Source organism: Miniopterus schreibersii (genome assembly GCF_964146895.1).
Source record: "Miniopterus schreibersii genome assembly, chromosome: 16".
Classification (NCBI taxonomy): domain Eukaryota; kingdom Metazoa; phylum Chordata; class Mammalia; order Chiroptera; family Miniopteridae; genus Miniopterus; species Miniopterus schreibersii.
Genome location: NC_138116.1, coordinates 27455114 through 27468331, shown reverse-complemented (window position 1 = coordinate 27468331; position 13218 = coordinate 27455114).

Here is a 13218-nt window from a genome sequence, read left to right as displayed (position 1 = left end):
AGAATGAACAATGATAGTTTTCTAAAATAAATCTGAAAATTGATATCTGAGTGTGTGATAATGGTGATGTATTCTTCTAGATAAAGTATTAAACAAAGTATGGACCCTCAATTTATGTCTTTAAGATTTAAAGTGAAGTAAATTTCTAAGGAACTCTGTCCTTTCCTAGCAAGGATAAGCAGACATTGAAAATTTGGTAAGTATTTAACTTTAAATGCATGTGATAGTGATGAAAGTAAGTAGCCAAATTCCCATAGTTTAAGATAATATTTAGATGTGAACAAGAATTCTTGGATCTCCTTTGCGACCTAATGTCTGCGTGTCTAGCTAGCAGTTTTATAAACTTGTGTGCACAATGATTAAATTGAAATGTACCTTACTCCTTTGTCTGGCTTTTTTTCTTTTGTGTGGTACTTTAAATAATTTTTCATTTCAAGCTTTTTTCAGGGTAAAAATAAGTGGCTTGTATTTTAAAATCCAATGACAACTTTCAGTTTACTTAAGCCTTCGGTTTTCCAGCTCCAGTTAAAACTGACAATAGGCAGCTGACCACAGAAATGGGGGGGAGAATCTTTGTGCTCTTTTTGGAATATTTGTAGGGATTATTGTAGTATTTAGTAAAATGTTGTTAATCCAATGCTTAATTTTCATGAAAACCGTGCTTTTTAAATTAAGAGAAAAAGGTGATGAGATTTGGAATCTTTCCTTCCCGGGATGTTGTTATTAATAAGAGGACAGTATATTGGCCCTGGCTTGGTAACTCAGTTGGTTAGAGTGTTGTCCCCATATGCCAAGGTCAGGAGTTCAGTCCCACGTGAGGGCACATACAAGAATCCAACCTGAATGCATAAAGTAGAACAACGTTTCTCCCTCTCCCGCCTCCCCCCTCCTCCCTCTCTCTCTCAAATCAATAAATAAAAAAATAAAGGATAGCCCTGGCCAGCGTGGCTCAGTCGCTTGGAGCGTTGTCATCCCATGCACCGGAAGGCTGTGGGTTCAATTTGCAGTCAGGACACATACCTAGGTTGCCCATTGATCCTTGGTCAGGGCCTATACAGGAGGCAACTGATAGATGTATCTCACATTGATGCTTCTCTCTATCTTACGGACCTTCATCCCTCTCCAAAATCTTTTTTTTTTTAAGGCAAAAGTTAGAAAGTTAGAAGTTAAATTCAATTACCTCACCAGGGAAGGTGACTTACTTATGAGCAGTATGTCCATTTTTTTCCAAAATAGTATAGCATTTGTGAAGTGGTACAAGATCACCAGAGGGTTGTAGGAAGGAGGGGGCCATTCCCTCAATTTATTTTCCAGGCTTTTCACTCCAGCATTGTATTGGCAAGGAGGGAAATGAACAAGTCATACAAGGGATATGATGGTAAGAAGGACCTGGACAAAACACATAAGGAAGGATAGATCATGTCTACAATTAAGTGGTTTGGCTAAACAAAAAAAGGTGAATGGTTGCATAATTTTTAATAGAAGTAAATGAACTCACTGAAGGTTGTAATTAAGTATTAGCTTAAAAATTAACATTAAAACTAGCAGTTAATAATTGCATTTTGTTGGCATTTATTTTAAAATAAAATTTTCTCACACAAGTAATGGTGTATTTTGAAGTATCACCTGGAAGCTAGTGCAAAAGAAAAATGAAATGGGTGATCACATTGTACCTGTGTTGAATTTTAGTCTACTTTGTGTGGTTGGGGGGAAGAGATGTTCCTTAGTGTATGGCACCATGTAATTATTAGACTGGAACAAGGGGCACTGAAGTTTTCTCTTTTTCTTTTGAGGTGGTCCAGGGGTGTTTGCTGGGCTTTGAGAAAGTCCGGAACTACTGTTTGGAAAATGGTGTTTTCTTTTCATGGCTTTAATTTTCAGTTGGTGTTTTCATTTAAAAGTTGAAGGATTTCTGCTGCTGGATTATTAAAAGGAAACCTCTTTTCCCAAGGTTATGGTTGGCTGTTAACATTTGAGTGTCTGTTATTTACAAAGATGAATAAAAATTTTCATTTATTCATGATACTTGTCTGAGCCTGTTTGTTAAGTTGTATCTTGAACGACTTATATTGAGAATAAATTATGATGATATGCATCAGTTGTCCTGAGCAGTTTTAAGTATGGATGTCTATTGGGAGCAAATATGTAAGGGATAAATGAAGATGTTTAGACTGCAGATATATGGGGTATGTGTTGAAGTGTTGAGGTTGAACAGGTAGATGGAGCCAGAAGTATAGTGGTTTAGTTTAGACTAAGCATATAATTAGAACCTGCAGTCAGATTCTTCATTTATTAGTTATGACCTTGAGCAAGTAACTTCTCTAGAGTGATTGTAATAAGTTTCCTAGGCTGGTGAGAAAAAGTTACTATATGTAAAAAGAAGTTAACTTTGTCAACCAGTGGAAATGACAGGAGTGGGGTAGGGGGTATGCAGTTACTGAAAACCTAAAGATTTTATATAGTAAATGCATATGAATGCCAATTATATGCTTGGATATTATCCTATGTACAGACAGGAAATGCATCTGAAAAGGGATCTTGGAGTACGGTGATGCCCCATAGAAGTTAGGTGATGCTAGTTCTCTAAGAGGCTAGTCCTTGCAGAAAGTCTTGGGTAACAGTATTCCAGGTAGAAGGAATAGTAGATCCAGAAGCTAGGAGATGGGAAAGCTTGGTATCTAGGAGGAACAGGAAAAAATGAAGCATGAGTGGTGGATTGGGAACAGTATGTGTGAGGATAATGGAAAGGTAGATGGGCCAAAACACAGGACCATGGTTTGAGTTTTATTCCAGTGGAAGTCACTGAAGGACTTTGAACTGGTGAGTAATACATAGTTTATGGTTTCTTCTGAAGCTCGTACTAAGTTGTGTGAGGGTGGTTGCTGGGTGGGTGGTATAGGGACTGTACCTATAAAAGGCAAGAAGAACCTGGCTCCAAACAACTGGTTATGAATTACTGCGACTGGAAGATCATTGAAGAAGTTAGGTGATGCTAGTTCTCTAAGAAGCACAATAAAATGCAAAAAGATTTGGAACTTAAACTTTTCTTACACATGGTTCAATCCACACCTGCCCTGTAAGACTAATTTAGGAAATGTTTATTAGTATACCTAGTAAGACATTGAGAGGTTTTTTAAAAAATAACACAAGTCTTATCTTTACAGTCTAAGAGGGATAAATGCCAACAAGTGTTAGAGAAAAAGCGGAAAACTCAACAGTATGGAGATATGTGAAAGAAAGTCGTAGAGAAAGGGATAAGATAATTTGAGGCTAATATGTAAAGGTTCATGAATCCACATTAAGGATAACATTTTCTCTAGGAAGTGGAGTGCCTTTAGTTTTTTAGTATAAAACAACACTACTAGAGCTGTGACTTTGCACTCCACGTCTCCAGAAGCACCCCAAATGTGTATTCACATCACCAGAGGCTGCCACTGATTCCTCGTCACTATTGGCCTGGTCGTGTGGAGCAGTAGGATTCAAAAAACAAGATTGGTCCTGACACTGACTTGGTCAGGCTAAAACTAAATTCCTTCTGTTCAGGGCTAATTTAAAATGTTTTGGAAACCCTCTATACCTCAGACCTTTATTTTGGTCACCTTCCTGTAAATAGCCCAATTTTTCTGCCATTTTTTCCTAATTTTAAGACATTGTTCCCCTCCCTCAATTGATAATGCCCGTGCGAGTGCTATTTCATGTAACTGAATCCCCCTCTGTGTATTCATAGAACCTTCCTAATAACTGGTTCTCCACAAAAGTACAGTTTCTAATAGTCTCAAATGAGTGTGCTATTCTTTCATATTATTTGTTCCTGGACTTGGAGAGGTTTAGTGAGCTGCTCATTACTCAAAACAAGTCATTTATAAATACATCCACTCTATTTGGCCTCGTGATATCTTTCACCCCTCCACTTGAATCTACTGACTCCTGGAAGTTCCCCTTCATTGAAGTTTTTGGTGCATTACTTATGTAGTAGGCACTAAATAAATTCTTTAAATGAATTTTTTTTTTCTATGAAGAATATGGCTTATAGTGCCATACTACTGAAGACAATCACACAACCTTGCAAAGTGACATCTCTAATGCTGTATATTCATACATTGTAGGTGTGTAACATCACCTTACATTTCAATCCTTGCTAGGTTCATGGTGCTGCAAAGCAATCTTCATAGGGGTATAGTCACCTTTCTCACTCATTTTGTTCCACATCTCTCCAAATCTGCACCACTCCCTGCCAGCACACATGGCTTTTACCTTTTACCTTAGGGTTCATTCTTGCTGATGACTTCACTTTCTAATTTGTGAAGATAGTAAAAGCCAAAGCCTTTCACTTTTAGTTAACATAGCTTCAAACCCGTATTTATGCTCTTAATGCTTTGGGTTAGGTATCCATTGTTTTCTTTTTTTCTTTTTGGGTTTTTTTTTTTTTTTTTTATGAGAGTGGGGGAGAGAAACATGGATGTGCATGAGGCAGGTCAGTTGCCTCGTGCACACATGATTGGGGATCGAGCTCACAACCTGGGCATATGCCCTGACTGGGAATTGAACCAGCAAACTTTTGGTGCATTGGATGGCGCCCAACCTCTTTTATTATGCTTGAGAAGTTAGCCAACTTCTGCATTTTTTTGGTCTCCACTTTATTTTTTATTTTTATAATATATTTTTATTGATTTCAGAGAGGAAGCGAGAGGGAGAGAGAGAGAAACATCAATGATGAGTCATTAATCGGCTGCCTCCTGCACACCGCCAACTGGGGATCGAGCCCACAACCTGGGCATGTGCCCCAACCAGGAATCGAACCCCAATTGCCTGGATCCTAGGTCGACTCTCAACCGCTGAGCCACGCCCAGCCGGGCCTCCACTTTATTTTTTTAGAGCAGTTTTAGGTTTACAAAATTGAGAGGAAGGTGCAGGGGTTTTTCATATATCTTCTGCCCTCACATGCATCCTCTCATCAGTATCATTCACCCGGATTTAACTTTTTAAACCAAGGATGAGCCTACACTGATACATAATCACCCTAAGTCTGTAATTTACCTTAGGGTTCATTCTTGCTGGTGATCATGCTATGGGATTGGATAAACGTGTAACGACATCCATCACTATGCTGAGTGTTTTCACTGCCCTAAAAATTCTCTGTGCTATGCCATTCATCTACCCCACTCCTCCCCAGCAACCACTGATTGTATTTTCTCCACAGCATTACCTTTTCCAGAATGTCATATAGTTAGAATCATACAGCATCTAGCCTTTTCAGATTGGCTTCTTTCTGTTTAGTAATATGCACTTAAGGATCCTCCATGTCTTTTCATGGTTTCATAGTTCATTTCTTTTTAGCACCGAATAATACTCCATTAGATGTCCCACAGTTTATACATTCACCTACTGAGGGATATCTCAGTTTCCAGGTTTTGGCAATTATAAACAAAGCTGCTCTGAACATCCATGTGTGAGCATAACATTTTCAACTCCTTTGGGTAAATGCCAAGGAGTGCGATTACTGGATTGTATCATAAAAAATATGTTTAGTTTTGTAAGGTATTGCCAAGTTGTTTTCCAAAGTTGCTATGTCGTTTTTGCATTTCTACCAGCAATGACAGAGTTCTTGTTCCGCTTCCCTAACAGCATTTAGTGTTCTCAGATATTGGCTATTCTAATAGTAGTGGTATCGTGTTTTAATTTGCACTTCCCTCATAATGTGGAGCATTTTTTCATATGTTTATATTTTCTTTGGTTGGTAAGGTGTCTTAAAGCCTTTGGCCCGGTTTTTAATTGGGTTTTCTTGTTGAGTTTTAAGAATTCTTTGTATATCACGGATATACACAGTCCTTCATCAGTGTGTCTTTTGCAAATATTAATCTCCCCGTCTGGCTGGGTTTCGAATTTTGTTGATACTGTCTTTCACAGAGCAGCTCCTGCCTTCTTAGTGGTGTCTAGATCATTTCTATGGTGTTTCTTCTGTTTCTGTTCCTGTTTCTCACTTTAATGACCCCTCTTTTCACTCAGGATAAAACTTAAATGATTGGAAGTTGTATAAGGGGTAGGAATCAAGAATGACATTTAGGTTTTACTTCTCTCTTTGGCATAGAAGACCTTCCATAATCTGGCCCGTTTATCTTCCTAGTTTCGTTTCTTGCCATACCCCTTGGTACGCAGACCAAGTTCTCACTTCTCTGTCCCTGAACACCATATCTCCTTAATCTCTTTCACTTTGTTGCTTCCTCACACTTACCAAATTTTAGTTTAGAGGTTATTTCCTCTTACACATCCTTGAGCCTTCATGAGGATCTTCACACATGCTTTCATTGCACCAGCTACTTAACCGTTAACGTTGCCTGTTTGTACTGGGCCTCTGCCTCCCTCCTTGAAGGCAGCAGTGGGTCTTCTCAATGGCATTCTTAAAACCTAGCATGCTGCTGCATGGGACTTGAAGAGAGACCTTTAATAATTACTGAATTCAACTAGGAACATGGCAGTCGTGGGTTAATTGATTTCCTCAAAGCAGAGTAAAGGTCCAGATAGACGTGTGCTTTGATTTGAACGTCGGTGCAATTTAAATCTGACTCAGTCATGCTGTTCTTCTGAGCAGGGCCTTTAGAAGGTACTTACTGAGTGACTAAAGAATAACCCTTTCCAACAGCAAAGGTCTCTCAGAACTGTTTTGAAAAACAATGTGGTTTGTGTTTTTCCAGGAAGGATTTTTGAGAAGTAACTTTTCCTTTGGGATGTCTGCCAGAATAAAAAGCTCCTGTTTCCTACATGGTGAAAGATGAGCTCTAGTTTAGAATAAAGGTAGGCTAGAGTAGCGCTCGCAAACTGAAATACCTACAAGAACCAAGTAGGTCATAGAAATGAGTGAAACAAGCCAGCAGAGAGTGGCGAACTCATGACCCTTCTAAGAAAGCTTCATGCCCTGTGTATGCTTGGTCAGGGTTGCCAGATTTCATTTTTCTAGAGAAGTTAGTAATCTTTTCATATTTGGCAAAAAGGTAGTTCTGTTTTTAAAATTAAGACAAAAAAAACGCTCTGAGCCAAACATACCTCCACGCCAATTCTCTGTAGGTTACCAGTGTGGCACTTCTTGGATGGAAGCTGATGTTAGTGGGAATCTACCTAGCAGCTGCAAATACCGGAAAACCCAGATAGTACCAGAGAGAAAGGTTTGATAATAGACGAGAGACAAATGATCTGTCAAGTGTGGGTTAGCGTTATGTCAGGGGGAACAAAACTGGTGCAGTTGAACCAGTAATTGGCCCCTATGATCCAGCCACAACGGTAGGTTATAATAAACACAGGAATTAGTCTTCACTGTCAGTATTTTGGTTCCTAGAAGAGACCTGGGACCATGCAGTGCCCCAAGAGGACTGAGATCACAAAAGTAAAACTTCAGAACACAGTGAACGTGCTTGGGTGGGAAAGTGGGTATCTTGGAAATAACATAATAGGTGACTAAGTTTATTCAGGTGTTTGAAGGAGGTTGTTCTACCTCTGGTTTATAGTGCCTGGCACATAGTGGGCGGTAAATGTTTGTTATAACAAACTATGATGCTAGGCACCTCAAATCAAGAAAGGCTGTGGTAACTGCCAGGATATTGACAAAGCATACCTCAGGCCTGTGTTTTAGTCAGCAAGTAGCAGTGAGACAAAAAGGCATAGTGACTCCAGCAGTTCATAATTATTAAGAGCATGGAATATTTCACCTGGTCCCTGGAAATTTGTACAAAGTTCACACAGTTCATTTTCTAAAAAGTAAAATTTTATTTAAAGTTGCATATCGCTTTTAAAAATCTAATATGGACCAAGTAAAAAAGCAGTAGTTCTGCCCTGACAAGGTAGCTCAGTTGGTTAGAGCATCGTACCAATACGCCAAGGTTGTGGGTTCAGGGGGACATACAAGAATCAACCAATGAATACATAAATAAGTGAAACAAGTCGAGGTTTCCCTCTCTCTCTCTCTTACTCCCTCTCTAAAATCAATAAATAAGCCAACTTTAAATCAATAAACATAATAAAAACTTGTTGGAGCTTGTGCTAGAAAGTGTTCTTAGGAAACATGAGACGGTCTTACCCTGAGGTTGATACTCGGGTGAGTTGCTGAAAAAATTACGTAACAATTTATTACATTAACATATTGTGCAAGTAGTGAAGCTTTGTCCTCACACAAGATATTTTTAAAGTTTAGAATTTTATTTTCAATATACATGCCTATTCACAGAAGCACTTCACAATTTTTTGTTGTTAATCTTCTAGGATATTCTTTTCATTGATTTTTTCTTTTTAGAGTGGAAGGGAGGGGAGGGAGGGGAGAGAGAGAGACATCTATGTGAAAGAGAGACATCAATTGGTTGTCTTCAGCCCTGACCTGGGCCAGGGATTGAACCTGCAACCCAGGTATGTGCCCTTGACTGGAATTCGAACCCAAGACCCGTTGGTGCACTGGCCAATGCTCTAACCACTGAGCAACATCGGCCAGGGTGCACTTCACAATTTGAAAATTAAATGTATTGTGTATGTATGACTTTAGCAATGCAATGTGCCTCATCAAATTGGTGATAAAGATAACTGCCTCTGTAATAGATACTGTGTATTATTTTATATAAAATTCGTCAAACTAATTATGCTTTTACATTAAAAAAAAGTTCAAATTCTAGACCAATACATTCTTGACCACCTGCCTTCAAGCCAATTGTATTACTGAAAAAATTTTTTTTATAAGATCTGTATTTTAGGGATATAGACAGGATTCTGGTTTTCATTCAAAAATATTTAAGAGCCCCTTCGCACAGATAAAAAAGAAGTAAATTTGAGGTGTTTCGTTTTCACCTAAAGAAACTTCAGAAAAGTGGGTAGGAAGTGGTTTAAAGGGATACAAGTATTAGTAAGAGTTGATGTCTACAAAATGAAACTTTTGTTGGGAAATTGACTTGGATATTTGTGCATATTGCCTCTGTTTTGCTCTTGTCTCTCTGGTCTTCGCTTATGACCTCTTTGGATTGCTGCTTTGACTCAACCTTGGTGTTCCTCTCTCGAATTAGGCCCTGATAAGCCCTCTAGTGGTGGGGAAAACCATAGTCCTGGGGAACCCAACACACCTGACTTGGTTCTTTCCGACTCGCCACCAGGAGAGGGAGACACAGGTAGCTTGTATTTTAGGTTAACCCGAGCAGGATTAAATATTTTACATTTGAGATCAGAACTACTATGTCTGGTTTGAAGTCCGGAATGTTTATTACCTTACAATTACTGTCTTTGTAGAATGATAGGATCTTAGAACTAGAAGGCACCTTAAAGGTCTAGTCTAACCTCATTTTACTGGCTCTCGGAGATAAACTGCTTGAAACAGGTGTAGGACAAGGTGAATCGGAACCTGTTACTCAAATTAGCAGCAAATGCTTAGTTCCTTAAAACTTGGCGTTTTAGACTACCATTCTTTAATAGCATGACTATTTTTTCCTGACTAGTCAACATAGATATATATATCATGTTTCTTGCTTTTTTATCTTGTTTACTTAAATTCTCTTAGACTTAAAGGAGATGGGATATACTGGGAATTTGTAATGCAAATTTCTAATATATTTAATCATCACAAAGACTTAATAAGCCCCATTTAGTCTTAGAAGTTTTCCTTAAATTTTTGTGCATTAAAATTTTATCAAGCCCTGGCCTGGTAGCTCAGTTGGTTAGAGTGTCATCCCAATACTCCGAGGTGGCGGGTTCAATACCCTGTCGGGGCACATACAAGAATGCAGTCAATGAATGCATAAGTTAGTGGAATAACAAATCGATGTTTCTCTCTCCCTCTCTCTAAAATCAATTTTTAAAAAATTTATCAAGCATTTTCTACCTTCCTGAAAGTGAACTCTTACATTGCCAATTATACTGCTTCACATACCTGCAGCTGTTCTGCTAAAAAGCTTTATGTGCAACCAGATGGCCTCTTGTAATTCCTTTTCTTTCTCTCCCAATTCCATTAGTGCTGTACTTTTTACATGTTTTTTTGAAGTTAAGATGGTCAAAGGGTACCCGGTACGATTTTTAAAAATTTGTGTGAGCCTAACAAATATATTTGCCCTAATTTTCTTGGTGGCAAACTGCATCTAAATGTGAAAGAAAATAAAGTGAAGCAGCATATAACTTTAGAAGTTTAAGTTGTGTTGAAAATTGTGTTCCTGTAAATTTTTCTAGTTTGCTCCTATTCAGGACATTTTAAATAATATTTAACTCTTGAGGGCTTAGATAGGTGCTCTCTTCTCTCTTCTCATAAAACTTTGTAGGACTTCCACGAATGGGGACAATAGTAGGGCTTAACCTCATAAGATTATTGTGAAGGTTAAATGAACACTTCATGCGAGGTGTTTAAAACAGTTTCTAGCTTTTCTTGGCTGGGTGGCTCGGTTGGTTGGGTGTCATCTCATGCACCGAAAGGTTGCCAGTTCAGTTTCCGGTCAGGGCACATGCCCGGGTTGTGGGCTCGATCCCCAATAGGGGGCATGCAGGAGACAGCTGATCGATGTTTCTCTCTCTCTCTAAAATCAATAAAAACATAATAGAAAAAAACAACGCAGTGTGGATTCATGCAAAGTGAACCTGGACTAGAAGTTAGAAGAACTGGACTCGAGCTCTGATGTTACCTGAGAATGGACCTCTCTTATGTAGGTTTTGTTACCGTGGCCAAGACAATGCTAAATACAGGCTGATCAGAAGCATCATGCGCAGCAAAACCTTATAACTCTGTGTGTATCAGTGTGCGCGGGGTGGGGAATGAGTTGCTAAAAATGGCTTAGACTGACTAAAGCAGTAACACCTAATCTGTAAAAAACAGCACACTCCCTGTAATTCCTTACAATGAATATGGCCCCTGGCTGGTGTTGCTCAGTGGTTAGAGCGTGAGCCTGTGCACTGGAGGGTCATGGGTTCGATTCCCGGTGAAGCCACGTACCTGGGTTGCAGGTTCGATCTCCACCCCCTGGTGGGGGGGCTTGTGTGGGAGGCAACCGATCAACGTGTCTCTGTCACACTGATGTCTCTCTTTCCCCTCTCTCTCTTTCTCCCCCTGCCCTCTCCCTTCGACTCTCTAAAAATCAATGGAAAAAAATATCCTCACTCCTTGGGTGAGGATTACAAGAAAATAAAAGTGGGTTTGAGCAACCCTCCTTGAGGTATATAATAATCCTGACTAGATGTCACAGATCTAACCATATGCTGGTAACACTGTGCTGACGTATCCTGAAGAAATGTTTGCCAGGTCCTGAGGAGCAAAGGCAGGTTAAGATGTCCCTGGACTTTACTAGCTTTTGTCAGACCCTAAGGTAAGGATGGGAAAATTATTGAGCTGAGAAGATCCTTCAAAAGAGGACAGTGAAATGCTCTTCCGATGAAGGCACGTCATAAAAAGGCCAGGGGGAAAAAAAGTCTCTGAACAAAGCAATCGAGGAGAAATGGAAAAGGTAAAGCTACCAAATGCCTGTGGGTGGAGATGCTGCCAAGACCATGGGCAGTGAACGGTGGCGTCGGCGTGAGTGGCTTTGTGGGAGCTGTCCTCAGGGGGGTAAGTTTGCATCTCACTCTCTTTGACCTTTGTCTAATCCCTCTTGCTTTGCGGTGACGCCACAACTTCCCAATTGTGGGTTCCTGGCAAGGTCATTAGCTTCTAAAAGCTAGCCTCAGTTTCCCCATAGTACCTGCTATTAAAGGTAAGGATCGCCCTGCCCATGTGGCTCAGCGATTGAGCATCGACCTAGGATCCAGGAGGTCGCGGTTCGGTTCCCATCAGGGCACGTGCCCAGGTTGTGGGCTCCATCCCCAGTAGGGGGCGTGCAGGAGGCAGCCGGTCAATGACCCATCACTGATGCTTCTCTCTCTCTCCCTCTCCCTTCCTCTCTGAAACCAATAAAGACATATTTTTAAAATAAATACATAAAGGTAAGGATCAAGTGAAACAATGTATGTGAAAATTTCACTCTCAGTCACTAAGCTCCCCATGCTAAGGAGCCCTTCCGATGGCAGGCGGAGCATAACGTTGCTTCACTGCTGGCCTCTGGCAACAACACTAGCACTTCCACTGCTGTTCTTTTTTTTTTTTTTTTAATTTGTCTTTAGTGTTGAAAGTACTACAGATGTCACCCCCCCCCCATTGATCCCCTCTGTCCCATCCACTCCTGTTCCTGTGATCCTTATTTTCAATCATCTGACTTCCATCAAGTGGCGGAAGAACAAAAGGAGCACGTTGTGGACACCGTGAAGCCCTTTGTAAATGGCAGGATGCTGAAAATGCCCCAGTTCTTGCACAGGATGGGTTTCCCAACAAGCCTTCCTAGTACAGAGTGTAATGTCAGGAACCCAAGGAAACGCCTGGACACTCCTCACAAAGAGGCAGATGTGCCAGCAACCAGTTCCTTTTTTTTTTGAAGAGCATTATGGGGGGGAAATTTACATACCATACAATTCACCCATTTAAAGTGTAAAGTTCAATGAGTTTCACTCGATTGACAGAATTGTGCCACTATCGTCATGATCAGTTTTAGCGCATTTTCATCATGGCAAAAAGAAACCCTGTAGCCATGATCGGTCACTCCGCGGTTTCCTCCACCACCCCCAGCCCTAGGCAACAACGAATCTACTTTTTGTCTATGAGGATTTGGCTGGTCTGGACATTTCACATAAATGGAATCATAAATTCTGTGGTCTTTTGTGGTTGCCTTTTTTCATTTAGCACAATGTTGTCAAGGTTAACCCGTGTCGGAGCTTACACCCATACTTCATTTTTATTGCCGAATAACATTCTTGCATGGATAGACCTAGTTTTATTTATCCCTTCATCAGTTGTCGGTCACTTGGACCAGTTCCTTCTGAAATCTCTCTTTTGCATTTGCTTTCCACAGAGAAGCGACTTTTGGAAGAGCGACTGGACAGCACTTATAACTCACTGTGAAGGCCCCTATATAGGTGTTTCCTACCTGTACATGATTTAATGTTATTACGTAAGCCAAAATACGAAGACGCAAACCACTCCTATTTGAAAATATCAATACTTTTCAACTCTTCTAGTATATTTAATGGTACTAATGAACTATTTTCTGGTCTTGGTGGCTCCCAGTTTCGAATTAATTGCCTTCTGAACTTTTTGTTAAAAATATAACAAAAATACAGGTACTCAGTTGAAATTGTGAAATGCAGATGGACAAAAATGGAAAAATCACCTGTAACCCCAACACTCGG